Below are 15,727 nucleotides of genomic sequence, written 5' to 3' on the forward strand. Positions count from 1 at the left end.
CTTTGGCCCATTGTAGCTTCTCCGAATGCACATTCACTGTTTTTCATTGATATAAAAAAATTGTTTCTTTTGTAGTTATTTAGTATTTAATTACCCTGTTTTCTATTGAAACAAGCCATTTCTCGCTCTTTTGTAGCTGCTCCGTATTTGAATACCCTGTTTTCTATTGAAACAAGCCTTAGTTTAGTCTACAACTATTAAACAATCGTCACGTTACCTTCGTCACCGAAAACTAGTATTGGGGCAGATGTAAACTACTTTCAAATGGTTATTCTACGTCACTTGGCTGATGCTTTAGTCTTAGTCGATATTTCTAAATAACGGATAAAAAGCCGCCGACGAGTTTCGGTATATTTTTCCGGCGGCCCAACAGAGCGCCATCTTCGGTGTGACATGGCTGCCAGCTAGATTTATTATAACTAGGTATTTCTGCTGGGTTGCCAGATCCGTAGGCAGGTAATATATATATTTTTATATCACTCCGAAAATGGCTACTTATCACGTGACCTCGCGATTTACCGCCAAATTTAGCCGCAAGCCAAACATTTGTGCGGCGTACGTATCGATTAGGACTATTGAAGTTAGAGAGAGCGCATTCTAGTCACTCTACCCTTCGGAGTTGTTATTCCGCGTGCATAACGCGCGTGCCTTTAAAGTACAAAAATATACTTACATGTACGCTCGTGACGCGGAGAAAACATTTTATACTTATAAATGTTATTGTTTTATTTTATGGAAAAACCTATTGTACTGAACTTAAAGTTGAAAACGCGTTTTTATTAAACATACCCGCGCTGAAATATTAGATCGTGAAATAAAACGATACAGCGCGTTGCATTAGAAATTAGCTTTTTATACGAAAATCGCTCACTAAAACCGTAGCGACTTCCCACGTCAGTTTTTCCAAATTCTCAAAAAAGTGCCGTTTTCAATCCTATTGTTTTAAAGGGATAATGAAATGGTAAATTACCCTATTGTGTATCGATTGGTGATAATAGGTAAAAAAAATTGGTTAAATCTATTAAGCGTCAACAAACACGCCCGCCTTTCACACAATCATGTTTGTTAGAGAGTGCATCTTTGGTAGCTTTTTTACTATAGAGTTATTTAAATTACAATTGAAACAACTACAATTTAACTGTGATAAAGACCTTATCATTATTTCTGTATATTATTTCATGTTTAAAAGCATTAAAATAAATCTAAAATTTAATTTAAAACTCTATAGTAAAAAGCGTTTGGTGCGGAGCCGGCGCGACGCACAGTGGGGTATTTGTGCGATCTGGGCGGACAAAATTATTTTTTAATTTTATTCGATTTAGAAAATGTTCTTAGGTTAATTTCTAGTATTATAAGCGATAAAAAGTAGGTTTTGGAATAAAAAAAATTCTGGGTATAATCGAGGGGCTGATCACTCCGCGTAATCGGTGTACAGAGCCGTACCTTTGACTGTACTAATGGGACTTTGCGTAATCTTTGAAGTCCCTGCCTTTGGCAGTGCTAATCTAAGCGTAATCCGGTGTACAGACTTTCTAAGAGTGGTTAGCCCCTCGGGTATACTTGCCTCATTCCGGTTAGGACAAGATCGGAACTTAACAGTAATCGGCTTATTTCAGATACGTGTATCTTCAAGAATAGCAAATAGTAGCAGACAATTCTAAATGGGTCTTGAAGAATAAGACATGAGCTTGCTAACCAACTTAAAATATATCCCGGGAAGTACTTGGAAGTACAACTAATCGACCCAGATTTAGAGAAAAATAATGAATAAAAACCGTTAAAATAACTCATTTAAAACGTTCGCGCGCTTTTTAAAAAAAATTCACTTATCATATCCAAAACCTATGAATAGTACACCCACTTGCCTGCCTGATTAATATCCATACCTTACACTTCAAATTATACGAACAAATAACGAAGTGTCAAGGTCGTGAAAACAGTGGCGGATTTACACATTTCCCAAAAGGAGGCTGTTCACATTTTGCCGCCCTTACCTTTACAATTGTCAGTTCCCATTTTTTTTACAATACAACAACTTGGTTAAAATTGCACAGGAAATAGTTTTTGGGTATATTTTTTTTAATAAAAAAACGACTTTTATTGCCTTATTTACGAGTGGCCCTTCATTCCACGCGAGCTTACCGTCAGCTCCCTACACTCATAGCCGGCTGTATTAGAGAAGGCCGGGAAATCTCGGCGGTTGAAAAAATATTTACTGGCACGCGGCCAGACCCCAACCGCCGATAGATGGTGCTTATTGGAGTAGGAAATATTTAATGATGTCATTGCTTTTTGATTTTTACAATTTTTCTTCCACGGTGAGCGTCTGCTAGCTAGGCGGCGGTGTCAGCTGTCTAATTGTTATAAGTACCTACAAAAAATGTAAGTACAGTTTTGTAATAATTCGTTTCATAATGTAATATTTATATCTTCCTTTTTTGAGATTATACCGAGATATTTTTTCATTGTTATGTAAACTATAAGAAAAAGCCTTTATCTAGAAAATATCTTAAACTTTAAATTAAGGTTTGTGATATGTGATTTTGTAAATCAAAAACAAATTTTCTTATTTTTAAAGTACAAAGTTCCTGTCCCTAGAATGGGCTTAAAGTTTAATATAATAGCGAAAAATCTGCATATGCTAAAACTTTATAAAGAAATAATAAATTCCTTAAAAATTAAATGGTTTTATTAAAATAAGTTCAAAATAAAATTATTTTGTTTCATTTTTTAAGTAGAACAACACTAACAATATCATAGACGAAAATAGTATTCCTAAATGGGTTTCAAATAGCTTGTTCAAAAACTTACAGGAAAGATAAATATATATAATATTTGAATCGCGCGCCTTTAGTTACTACTCCAATAAGTACCATCTAGCGGCAGGAAAAAAATTACTCATGTCGCCGCCTCCGAAAATTCTATTTCCTGGCCTTCTCTAATACAGCCGGCTATGCTACACTTAACCGTTAAACTCCGCAATTTTCAGGGTTTTAAAAAAAAACGCGGGTTTTTTGTATGGGTTTTTTTATTTCGAACCCTGCTTACAAACAGTTAAAAAAAATACAAATTGCATGAAGCTATGAAAGTTCTTACAATACCTAAAGTGCACATGTGATACTGATTAAGCTTTTTTAATTTTTAAGAGAATAAAATTGTTTACACGTGTTTGAATTTTCGGTAAAGAATATAGATAATAACTACAAAGGTGTTAAAAATATATTTTAGTTTAGTTTTACTTTCGGGCGTTTCGGTTATGTAAAATTTTCGATTTCAAAGGTTAATTCGATATGAATAGTGAATAAACTTGGTTAACAATAACAAATACCTATATATATCAATGCCATGTAAAATTAATGCCATAATAAAAAATACAGAAAATAAAAAACTAATAACCGCCTGACTCAGGAAAACAAAATTCGTATTTGGAATCTTCGATAATACTAATACAGATGTATTTATATTTATTATTTAATTTATTTATTATTTATATTTAACTCCGTAACTTAATTTTTTAACGTGTATCAGATACATTTTGCAGGATAAATGTTTCTATTTTTTAAATTAAATTAAAACAACTTCCCAACGCTGCCACTGGGCCAACTAAAAAAATTTGCTTACCTAATAGTCCTAGAATTTTTTGCGCCCCAAAAAACCCTGGCGCCCGTACGCAGTTGCGTACCCTGCGTACCCTATTTCGCCGCCCCTGACCAGTTACTATAGTCGGACTTGTATGACAGGGGGTACTGTAATTTTGCTTTCTTCTCAGAGACGCAGAAGCCAATTACTGGTTGTGGGCCGGGAACTGGATGTCTTAGCATAGAACTTAGAGAACTTATATAAATTTGCGGTACGTTGAATGAACAATGAAATTGAAAGTCACCGGAAAATTTCTTGTAGACTTCTTTAGTTGCAAGACATCAGAAAACCGGCTAAAAAAATTCGGTCCCCAAATTTGCCGCCCCTAAAATGTGCCGCCCTAGGCTCCAGCCTTTTCAGCCTTATGGTAAATCCACCACTGCGTGAAAAACTGTACCTGCTCTCCATTTGACGAGCAAGTTCAGAATGGCACGGGCGCGAGCGCTAGCGTGATACAGTGAGGGGGGAGGGGGTCGTTGTAAGACATTCTTCAGACACTTCAGTATAAGTAGTAACCATTGTTTCTATCCCCGCGTTAATTTTTGAAATCGACTTTTGTCCGGCCAGATCGCAAAAATACCCCATTGTGCGACGTTCCGATTGCCAGAGACGCGCTCGCAAAACTGTCTGTGTGATTCCCGTGGCTGATTGAATATGAGTATTCCACTGATTTCATACTAATACCGTCTAGTTTTGCAGAACGTTTTAATTAATAACATATTAATTTTATTCTATACTAGCATTTGAATATCGTTTTGTACTTATTGTTCAACTACAAATCGATAGAAAATAGGTTATTGTACCATTTCACTATTCCTGAAACATAGTGTTCAACGGAAAATGTTTTGCTCAGCCTTAGCCCTTCCTCTCAGTTTTTCAACCCCAGTAAAAGAGTATCAAATATCTAACAGATATTAACAAAAGATATTTCATTATTATTTGACCGAAGTTAAAGAAAGCTATAACGTTATTCAATAAGTGGTTTGTATTATGATTTTTTTAGATAATGAATTTCACGTGTTCAAAAAATGATTGTACATTTTCTACAAATGTGTTTAAAAGCTATTTCACACATTGTTCAATGCATAAACATGTGCCTAATGTAACATTTACTTGTTGTGGAAAGTATTTTAAAGTCTTTGGCTCCTTTAAGACGCACGCTTATAGACAACTTAAACCTGAACTTAAATTAGAAACAAAACGACGACAACTACATGACAATGAGGTTTTTCGATGTGTTATTCCGAATTGCATCTACGAATCTCGTGATTTGAAAAGCTTCCACTATCACTTAAATGTTCACATAAACGAAGGTTACGCTGTTTCTTGTCCGAGTAAAGAATGTAAAGCAACTAAATACACTACAACAGATTCGGTCAGGTGTCACTTCCGTCGCAAACATAAAATAACCCTAAAGCCAATCGCAAACCCCGAAGGTGACATTGAAGAATTTGAAAATCAGGAGGACGAACATGATGCTATCAGAATTTACCATGCTGTATCTGATTCTGCAAGCAATATCATCGGCATAAACAAAGAGTTTGAGCCCGAAAAAAGTTCAATTGAACCGCAAGATTTTGTGGATAATTTAGGGATGTTTTTCCTGAAACTACAAGCCGACAAATTTCTTCCCAGCACTACGATACAATTTATTGCCGACGAGCTGGCTAGTTTGAAGTATGTAGAAAAAAATCTGATTGTCAATAAGCTGCAGTCTGAGCTTGTTTCAAACGGAATAAGTGATGAAGTTATTACCCACGTTCTGGATTTATTTTCCCAACCAGATGTTATGGAAGTAGCTATCGACAAATTAAAAACTACTCATCTTCGTCATAATTTTATAAAGAAAACTCTGAACTATGTTTCGCCTGTCCCAATTTTCCTTGGTTATGAAAATGGGATAAAGACATTTTACCATTATGTACCCATAAAGGATTCTTTAACAACAGTAATATCGAACACGGACGTTTTAAACATCCTTAATTTTCCAAAACCAACGTTCATGTCTGGGAAAAATCAAATACTTGAAGACATCAGCGATGGAAAATTGTTCTGTCGGGACTATATGTATATTGAAGATAGCAAAAATTTCATTCATCTCTAAATTTTTCAAGACGCTTTTGAGACGGTTAACCCTTTGGGCTCTGCAAGGTGTATACACAAGATTGTCGGAGTGTATTACACTCTAATTAATATACCTTTGGAGTACAGATCGACAATAAACCACATACAGTGGATATTATTATGTAAAGATTCTCATTTCAAAAATGTGAATAATTGCTTGAATAAATTAGTTAGCGATCTAAACGCTCTAGAAACAGAAGGCTTGAGAATTGGGGGTAAAAGGTACAACGTTTTTGTTACCAGCTTTATTGGAGATAATCTCGGGAATCACGAGATCGGGTTATTTCAGAAAACCTTTTCGCACGGATATATCTGTCGTTTTTGTCTTATTACATCTGCTGAGATTCATGAAAGCGGACCATTCCCAGCGAGGACCCCCGATAATTATAGAGAGTGCCTCGAAGAATTAGCTAGAAGACCCGACTTAAAATCAGTGAAGGGTATAATAGGAGATTCTATCGTAAACAATCTGAAATATTTCCACGTGTGCAATCCTGGACTAGGGCCTTGTGTAGCGCATGATTTATTCGAGGGTGTTGTAGCGTACGATTTGTATCAGTTCCTGAAATATTTTATAACTCAAAAGAAATGGTTCTCGTGAAATTACTTTAATTGGACACTATCGAAATTTAAATTTAAAGGAAAAGACGCTGCTAATAAACCCTGCGCTGCCAGACAACACTGTGAAAAGCTCACAGGAGATGCTTCTCAGATCTGGTGTCTTTTGCGCCTTTTATCTTTAATCCTAAAAGACAAGATAAGAGACTATTTAGATCCGGTTTGGAGCCTTTACCTGCAGTTAAAACGAATTGTAGAAATAGTCATGGCGCCAAAGGTTTCCAAGGTCGACATCGCGTTGTTAGTAGTTTTGCTTTGCCAATACAAAAACGAGCTTTTGGACATTTTGTCAAATTACAAGTTGAAAGCCAAACATCATTATTTGTTTGAACATTACCCTGAGCTTATACTACACTTTGGACCTCTGATACGCATTTGGACACTTCGCTTTGAAAGCAAGCATGCTGTTTATAAGAAAATTTGCACAAAACACCAAGAACTTCATTAATATTACAAAGACTCTAGCAGAAAAACACCAAATACAGCAAGCTTACTATATGACTGGAACACCATTTCCGCCCTCTGTCCAGTTTAATAGAAGGACCAATTACATTTGAGCTGCAGCAAGAAATATTACGATGTGCCCTACTAAATGAATACATTGTTTATTTCTCGAAGTTAGATTACAAGGGTACGACTTATGGAAAGGGTCAATATGTCGTTACAAAATCATCTGAGGACAATTTGGTATTTGGATGCATAAATACAATGTTGATTTACAAAACTGTAATTAACGAAGTATTGTGTTTCGTTACTCTATACGAGTCGAGCCTTTCTCTAAATTTACACGTTTATGAGCTGAATGAAACCAAGAATGTTTTGATAATAAATATCAACGATCTAGCTGATTATTACCCTTTACCATGTTATGATATCTTTGGCAAGAAATTAATTACACTGAAGCACAATGTTCAACATTTCGAAGTGTTAGTTTCGGTACGTTTGAATTTTACAAATTGTTGTTTTACCAGAATTATTAAACTACCTGGTATGGGTCTATATTACATTTTAATGAGTATAACTTATAACTTATAGCTGGTTATTTTAAAGGTGTAGCATTATTTTAAAGGGTTAATGAAATCGACAAATACATTACCTTCAACAGTGGCGTAGCTGATAACTCAAGTGGCCTCCCCAGGTTTACAGGTTTACAGGTTTATTGGTAGCCGTAGTTATACACCCTTTTATAACAGGGCGGCTCCGACACAGGGCCGGAGCACAGCCTACAATTTTAGTTTAAAGTTACGAAAATTATAACAACATTTAAAACTATAACGTCCTCATACCATAAACACTCTACAAACGCAAAACAATAAAAATAAAATACAAATATAAGTCGTATTAAAAGTCTTATTAGTCTTATTAGTCTTATTAGTCTTATTAGTCTTATTAGGCGGCTCAACTTCTTTTCCTTTACACATCTCAACCACCCTTACTTCAAGTTGACCAATGTCTTTTATAACTTAATTCCGATCATCCCTAGCATCCTCTGACAAAAACAAGAAACGTAAAAGGGTCAGTGCAACTTATCGCGGCGCCATTGCTCCCTGGCATTGTGCCATTCCAACAAGATACATTTAACTCCTACAGGGTTCCAATCAGAGCGCCCAAAGCCAACCATATCTTTGAGAGACGAGTCAAACCATTCAGCCCTCCAGTCATTACTCGTGGTACTCGTACCCACAGCAGGACACTCCGCCAAAACATGTTCAATATCTTCATAATACCACCCGCACAAAGGACATTCAGGTGACCAGTCTGTCAGCTGACTCTGACGCCCCGCTGTCAACAGTGACCCAGATCGGGCCTGGAACAGCAAACTGCTGCTCTTTGTTCCGTCATAAAACATCTCCGGAGCTGGTTTTTCCTTAGCCGAGTATTGTCGTAGGCTGTCTTTGCTCAGCACTCTAGCCTTCCAAGCACATTCAGACGCCTTTTTTACCTCGTTATTCACTATGTTGATCCACTGTATATACGTTTCAGCCGTTCCTCTGTTTGTACCAGCCCCATGCGAACGATCCAGACGCTCCACAGCTTTTGTCCACTCCGTGCGAATCCCGTTTTTTCGTATATAGAGGAACATTTTCTTTACTAGCCTTCTCTCAGGGAGAAATTTAAGTCTTCCCAAATACTTCAATTTACTCTTAGCTTCCCTATCACGAAACAGGCTCCACCCCATTTCGCCTTGGATCGCAGCATCTGCTGCCATTGGACCCGCATTTAGGAGTGTTTTACCAACATCCCGCTGAGCTCTATCCAATACCTCTAGAGTTTTGGGTGAATAACAGATTACCTCGTTCGCAAAAGTCAAGGCAGGGATAGCCACAGTTTTCCAAATGATACGACCTATTGCATAAGGGTTATAGGACTCCCTTGCTGAGGTGCACACACCCCAACGAAACCTTTGCGCCTTCGTAATGAGTGCTCTCTCTCTTGTTTGCTGTTTGAGATCCGTGTTTTCAATTTTTACGCCCAAGTACGTGTATTCTGTGACCTCCTCCATTTCGCGACCCTGGAGCAGAAGGATCTGGTCTGGTGGACCGTTGGAGGACATAAATTTGGATTTCACAAAACTGAAGGTAAGCCCCACATCCTTTGCAAATGAGCTTGCTATATCAAGTAATCCCTGCATGTCGTTGGGGTTGTTCGCGAATAAAACTATATCGTCAGCGAAGAAGAGGTAGGCCAGGCTGAAGCCGTAATTTTCTGAGGTCATCGGAGGAAGCACCGCTCGTATACCAGAGGCATCTAACTTCCTGGCCAGCGGGTCCAAAAACGCAATGAAAAGGATGGGGGACAGAGGACAGCCTTGACGAAGGCCCACTAAGCTTTTAACCGCTGGAGTCGATACTCCATCCAGGCTATAGGAGTAATCGCAATGTTCGTACAGACTCTTTATTGCCATTGACAGCGGCCGAGGTATGCCCATTTCATCTAGTCTTTTCCATAAAAAGTCTCTCGATACACTGTCATACGCCTTCTGAAGGTCCAGGAAAGCCACCTTAAGAGGAATTGATCTAGATCTTGAAATTTCAAGCAGGTGGCAGATAACAAACAGATGATCCCCAATACGCCGATCCCTTCTAAAACCACCTTGGCCCTCACTGAGTAAGTCATTGTCTTCCAAGGTCTCACTCAAACGGTCCTTTAAAATCCAGGCAAAAAGTTTGTACAACAATGAAGTGACTGCAATCGGCCTATAGGAGTCCATTTCCGTAGGATCCTTTCCTTTCCCTTTGAATATTAGAGACACCTTTGCTGTATGCCACGAGATAGGAACAACGCCATTATCGAGGATACCGTTAAAAATCATACACAGAGCAGAACAGGCTCGAGGGCCGAGGTGTTTAAGACACTCGGCATAGATGCCATCCAAACCAGCTGCTTTACCCGACTTTAGACCTTGTATGGCTCGAATGACTTCTATCACAGTGAATTGTAACGGAGCAAAATCAGGGGTCGGATTAGGACATCCCGAAATTGGGGCCGGCGCCGAGAGTAGTTCTTGTTCAAGATCATACACATACTCAATAATCCTCTCTATAATTTCATCGCGGGTATGGAGCAGCGAGCCCCGCTTAGCCTTCAGACCCAGGCCCGATCTCTTAACAGACTTGCTTCAATTACGTAGCTTTTTCAGGTAGCGCCAAAAATTTTTTCCTTTGTCCTTCCCTGCACTACAGATACTTTTTTCAAGTTTCTTGTCAAACGCTCTCTTCTTTACCGCAATCAGAGATGTGGCCGATGTTTTAGCGGCTCTGTACCGTTGCCACAAGCTCAGAATAATTTCCGGTGACTGTCCGGAGGCCAACGCTTTTCGATGCTGTCTATTTGCTTCCTTTCGTTTATTAATTGCCGCTTTCACTTCACCATCCCACCACTGCTTCGGTTTATACCCTGTTTTTCCCTTTGCGGTACCTGTTGGTTTCCTTTGAAGAGTAGCCATCATGGTATCACGCATTGCCGCTGTGAAGTCTTCATAATTTTGCAGCCCCTGTTCAGCAAGCTCCTCCATTCTATTGCGGAAGGCAACTAAACTATCTTCATCATCTAATATCCAGAATACTGGTAGTTCATTTACATCTTTTGTATGTTCTGTCGACAGAGGTAAGGCCCCCCCTTGTGGCGGCTGAAAATTCATTGTCACAAAAATGGAGTTATGGTCACACATCTCAATGGGGGCCCCCTTTTTAACAGTTTTTGGGTGAACGGGCCCCTCCGAAGCTCGGGCATCCCCGCGCCGCGGGCCCTGCGGACCATCAGCTACGCCACTGACCTTCAAGCTATTCAGCTTCCTAAATTACATCTTTTTCAAATTTACAGTCATTAAAACATTTAAACTCAAATTGTAAAAAAATTAAAATTACACCCACAAAGGCAGACGCCGCCAAACGCGAAATCGCCGTGTGTTTTTGAGAATCCCGCTATAAGTTCCGACGCCCAATGCGAAGCGACTTTGCTTAATATCACATTTAAAAATGGAAAGTCGCCTCTCATTAGACTCATTGGCCTTCGGATTTTATAGCGGGATTCTCAAAAACACACGGCGATTTCGCGTTCGGCGGCGTCTGCCTTTTTGGGTGTAGTTTTTATTCTTTTACTATTTGAGTTTAAATTTGTTTTAATGAATGTAAATTGGAAAAAGATATAGTTTTGGAAGCTGAATAGCTTGAAGGTACTGTATTTTCCGATTGCATTATCCCTTTAAACAATCATGATATGCATCGTATTAAATTGTGTTTTAGACAATTGTCTCTTAGATACCTTTGTCTAAAAAGGTTTGTTTTTCAAATTAATCAGATATGTTAAATAGCATTAAATTGTACCGGGGCACTTTGCTTATGTCATCCCTTCTCCCATATATTAAGATGAAATATTAACAATTCATTTAATGCAGATGGAAACCGGAGAATTGACGTCTATGGACGGTGATGTGGCTTCTATGGAAATGAAAGTAAAATCAACAATAGAATCATTCATAACCAATTCCCTGCCAAAGCTGGATTCGGGATCTGTTTCCGAAGTGGCTACTCTTTTGATAAACATACACGTCGAAAATGTATTAGACATACAGCATGTCACAGAATCAGATTTCATTGGTTCGATATTAAAACCGTTGCACGTTCGAAAGTTGGTTATGCGTTCGAAAACAGTTCAATTGAACGAAAAGGAAGGTGAACAAAGTACGTTATACACTCTTTTACGCGCGTCTTTCCCCCTATCAAGGACCCTCCCACGATTTGCTCCACAGGCAGCTGCCATAGACGTACTGCGCGTAGCTCTACCGTGGAAAGTTCTTTCCCCCAAAACCCGTTCTCTCGCGTTTAGCACGGTAATGGCGACTTCCATGAAATACGCGCATAAAAGAATCTATACTTCAACATTTTACAAGTACCGTTGTTTAATCGTTAAAATCCTAGGAAAAAACTTATTCAGTAACAGTGAAATGGAACATTTACAATTGTCCAATAACCAAGCTGGAACAAGTGGTTCAAGTAGTGTACAGGAAATTGATCCAAACCAGGTTCCTAGCCAGGTATAATGTTTAAGCAACTCAGATTCAATTAAATTCAAGATTCATTGTTATATATTAATCTTTATGTTCAATTCCAAAAACGTTTTTAGGTTCTGGAAAACACGAACAAACACTGGGCGGATAAATACGTTATTAAAATATCAATTTTTACCAAACCTCTACAAAAAACCCTTATGAAAAATTAAGATTCCACGATAGTGGAATCTTAATAAGGGGCCAACATGCTTCTCCAAAGACTTTGAAAGCACTATTAATGCTATCAAAAACGTAAGCTTTTTTGTTCACTTTTAAATTTTAAGCGATTCTCATGCCCAAGATTCAGTATTAGGGAGGATAGCGATAGCTTAACGAGTTTGTTATTACTGTCCACTTAAAATATAAAACACTTCATAATCGCAATACATTGCATGGTTTACTCGACAGTAGGTAAAATCCTACCGAAGGCTTTGCTTTATTGAAACATTTTTGACATGACGGCTTTACTTATCGGCTGGGAAGTTCATGAGCAACCCTGTTCCAAAGTTTGAAAATAAAATTTTTGGTCGGTACCGCCTTAAAAGTTTTAAATCTTCTCAGTGTTAATAAACGTATTATTTGTAAATAAATTTGGTTGTGGTGCATTAAATTATACATAAAGAATTATTTAAAAAATTAAAATAACCATAATCTTGTGTAAATTAATTGTAATCAACATTTAAAAACTTAAGCCTTTGCACCCCTGTAGCTAAATTATACAACTTTCTTATATAATAATTAACCATTCTGGATCGATTAGTTTTTACATATTTAATGTTAGCTATCACATAGTACTAACTATTATTACTAAACATTTTTATTAAAGTTGATGGTTTATTTGGTTGAGCTGCGTTGAAAGGAACGGATGATTCGCTGTTTTCAAAGTACATTTTGGCCAATAACTTTTTATTATTTAGCTTTTAGGTTGTATTCATAGACATAATAAAGAAATAGACCCAAGATTCTACGGGGGGTAAATACGGGAGCGATAACGAGCAGACAGCCGGTATTTGTTCCGTATTCCTGTGGTACCACGTTTAAGCGACGCCTGTCGATTAGGCGAGAAAATACAAAATCATCACGTGACACGTCACACATGTTCGTGTTTGTAATCTTTTAGGTACTCTGACGTGATTCGCGAATATTTTGGCTGTGAGAATTTAAAATAAGGTAAATTTTTATTATAATTTTTAAATAAGTCAATTAATTCTTTCAAAACCCAAATAAAAAGCAGCAGATGATCTTATAATTAAAAACAAAAAATTATATTTGCGAAATGATATTTTGTCAAAGGCTTAAGTAACTATCCGGTTTGTTGTGGAACTTGTGGTTATGGCTTGTTATGGGAATATTCTGAGATTCTAAATTGTAAACAAAAGTAAATGGAATTTTGATGAAAAGGATGATTCTACCTTGGATTAATAATGATTCTACTAAAGGTATGTAGCTATTGTCCTTGAAAAAAAATTAGCTTTGACAATTTAAGTCTGATGGCTTGATTTTTGTCCTTCGCTAATTTGTGGAGTCTGAGCTTGCAATATAAATTAATAACTTTCTTAATGATGATGTTCGATTCCAACTTCAGGATCAAACATGTTCGTGGTGATCTGGTAAGATGTCCATGCCAACAATATTTCGTAATACAACAAGTTCTAGCAAGACTACATTTCTTTTATAGAGAGAGGAATATCTCTTCATAACAACTAAACAAATTTGGCTAAATACCAAGGAGATCTTACTCAAATTATAATAACATAATTAAACCTACACGAAATGATCCTTGGTCAAAATTTAAAGGTGAGAAGTTAGCATCACCGGTTTTTTCTATTTCACTTTCAACTGGATGTAATTTCTTTAAATTAAATAAAAAAATTATTTTGACTTTTGTTACTTGTTTTAATTCTATGGAAACCAAACCAGAGTTGGAATGGCTTTTGGTGTGACCCACCTTTTGCCATTTACAATTTGTATATCCCGTTTTAAAAAGTGATCATTACAAATTAAATCATGATTTGAATGTGTCGCGATTTACAGCAATTGTCCATTGAGAAAGTATTGTAGGTTTCGTTAAAAAAAGATTTTAAATAAGAATGAATATTCATCGAAATAATATGATAATTTAATCCTACTTATGGAATGAAACCTTTTCCGGTATTGTTTTACTTGTTATTGCAATGCGTAAAAACACTTAAATTAACCTTTTTTTACCAAATAAAAACAAGATTTTTAGTAGAAAACACTTTTTTCTATAACTTTTTAATAAAAAAAAATCACCAAAACGAATTATGAAACATGTTAGCTAACATAAAAGTACTACCCGTTTATCAAATTCACTCCTTAAGTTTTTGCATCTGATTTTAAACCGGATAAATATTCCTAAGCGTTAGGTACTACATGGCCTAGGCCAAGCGCTCACTACTCCTCGTAACGTCTCTGTCATGGCTTCCACGAGCCTTTGCTTCGTAACGGAGACAATGCCTTGTGGAAGGCAGGACGGATACGAAACAGAGAGCCAGTGGGCGCCTAGTCCAAAGCGCCACTTAAGTTTAGTGGCGCTTTATAAGTAGGATTAAACTATCATATTATTTCAATGGACAATTGCTGTAAATCGCGACACATTCAAATCATGATTTAATTTGTAATGATCACTTTTTAGAACGGGATATACAAATTGTAAATGGCAAAAGGTGGGTCACACCAAAAGCCATTCCAACTCTGGTTTGGTTTCCATAGAATTAAAACAAGTAAAAATAGTTAAAATAATTTTTTTATTTAATTTAAAGAAATTACATCCAGTTGAAAGTGAAATAGAAAAAACCGGTAATGCTAACTTCTCACCTTTAAATTTTGACCAAGGATCATTTCGTGTAGGTTTAATAATGTTATTATAATTTGAGTAAGATCTCCTTGGTTTTTAGCCAATTTTATTTAGTTGTTATGAAGAGATATTCCTCTCTCTATAAAAGAAATGTAGTCTTGCTAGAACTTGCTGTATTACGAAATATTGTTGTTATGGACATCTTACCAGATCACCACGAACATCAATCCTGAAGTTGGAATCGAACATCATCATTAAGAAAGTTATTAATTTATATTGCAAGCTCAGACTCCACAAATTAGCGAAGGACAAAAATCTAGAAATGAAGGGTCAAGCCATCAGACTTAAATTGTCAAAGCTAATTTTATTTCAAGGACAATAGCTACATACCTTTAGTAGAATCATTATTAATCCAAGGTAGAATCATCCTTTTCATCAAAATTCAATTTACTTTTGTTTACAATTTAGAATCTCAGAATATTCCCATAACAAGCCATAACCACAACAAACCGGATAGTTACTTAAGCCTTTGACAAAATATCATTTCGCAATTAGAATTTTTTGTTTTTAATTATAAGATCATCTGCTGCTTTTTATTTGGGTTTTGAAAGAATTAATTGACTTATTTAAAAATTATAATAAAAATTTACCTTATTTTAAATTCTCACAGCCAAAAAATTCGCGAATCACGTCAGAGTACCTAAAAGATTACAAACACGAACATGTGTGACGTGTCAGGTGATGATTTTGTATTTTCTCGCCTAATCGACAGGCGTCGCTTAAACGTGGTACCACAGGAATACGGAACAAATACCGGTTGTCTGCTAGTTATCGCTCCCGTATATTTTTGGCAAATCAAACTCCGCGTAAGGTGTCTATTTCTTTATTATGTCTATGGTTGTATTATTGTTCAATCTCATTCAAGGGTTCACTTAAAGCCCTAATTTATAAAGCAGTAGTTTATTTAGTGAAATTGT

This window comes from Leiobunum rupestre, chromosome 7 (genome assembly GCF_980474605.1).
Source record: "Leiobunum rupestre chromosome 7, qqLeiRupe1.1.hap1, whole genome shotgun sequence".
NCBI classification, from domain to species: domain Eukaryota; kingdom Metazoa; phylum Arthropoda; class Arachnida; order Opiliones; family Sclerosomatidae; genus Leiobunum; species Leiobunum rupestre.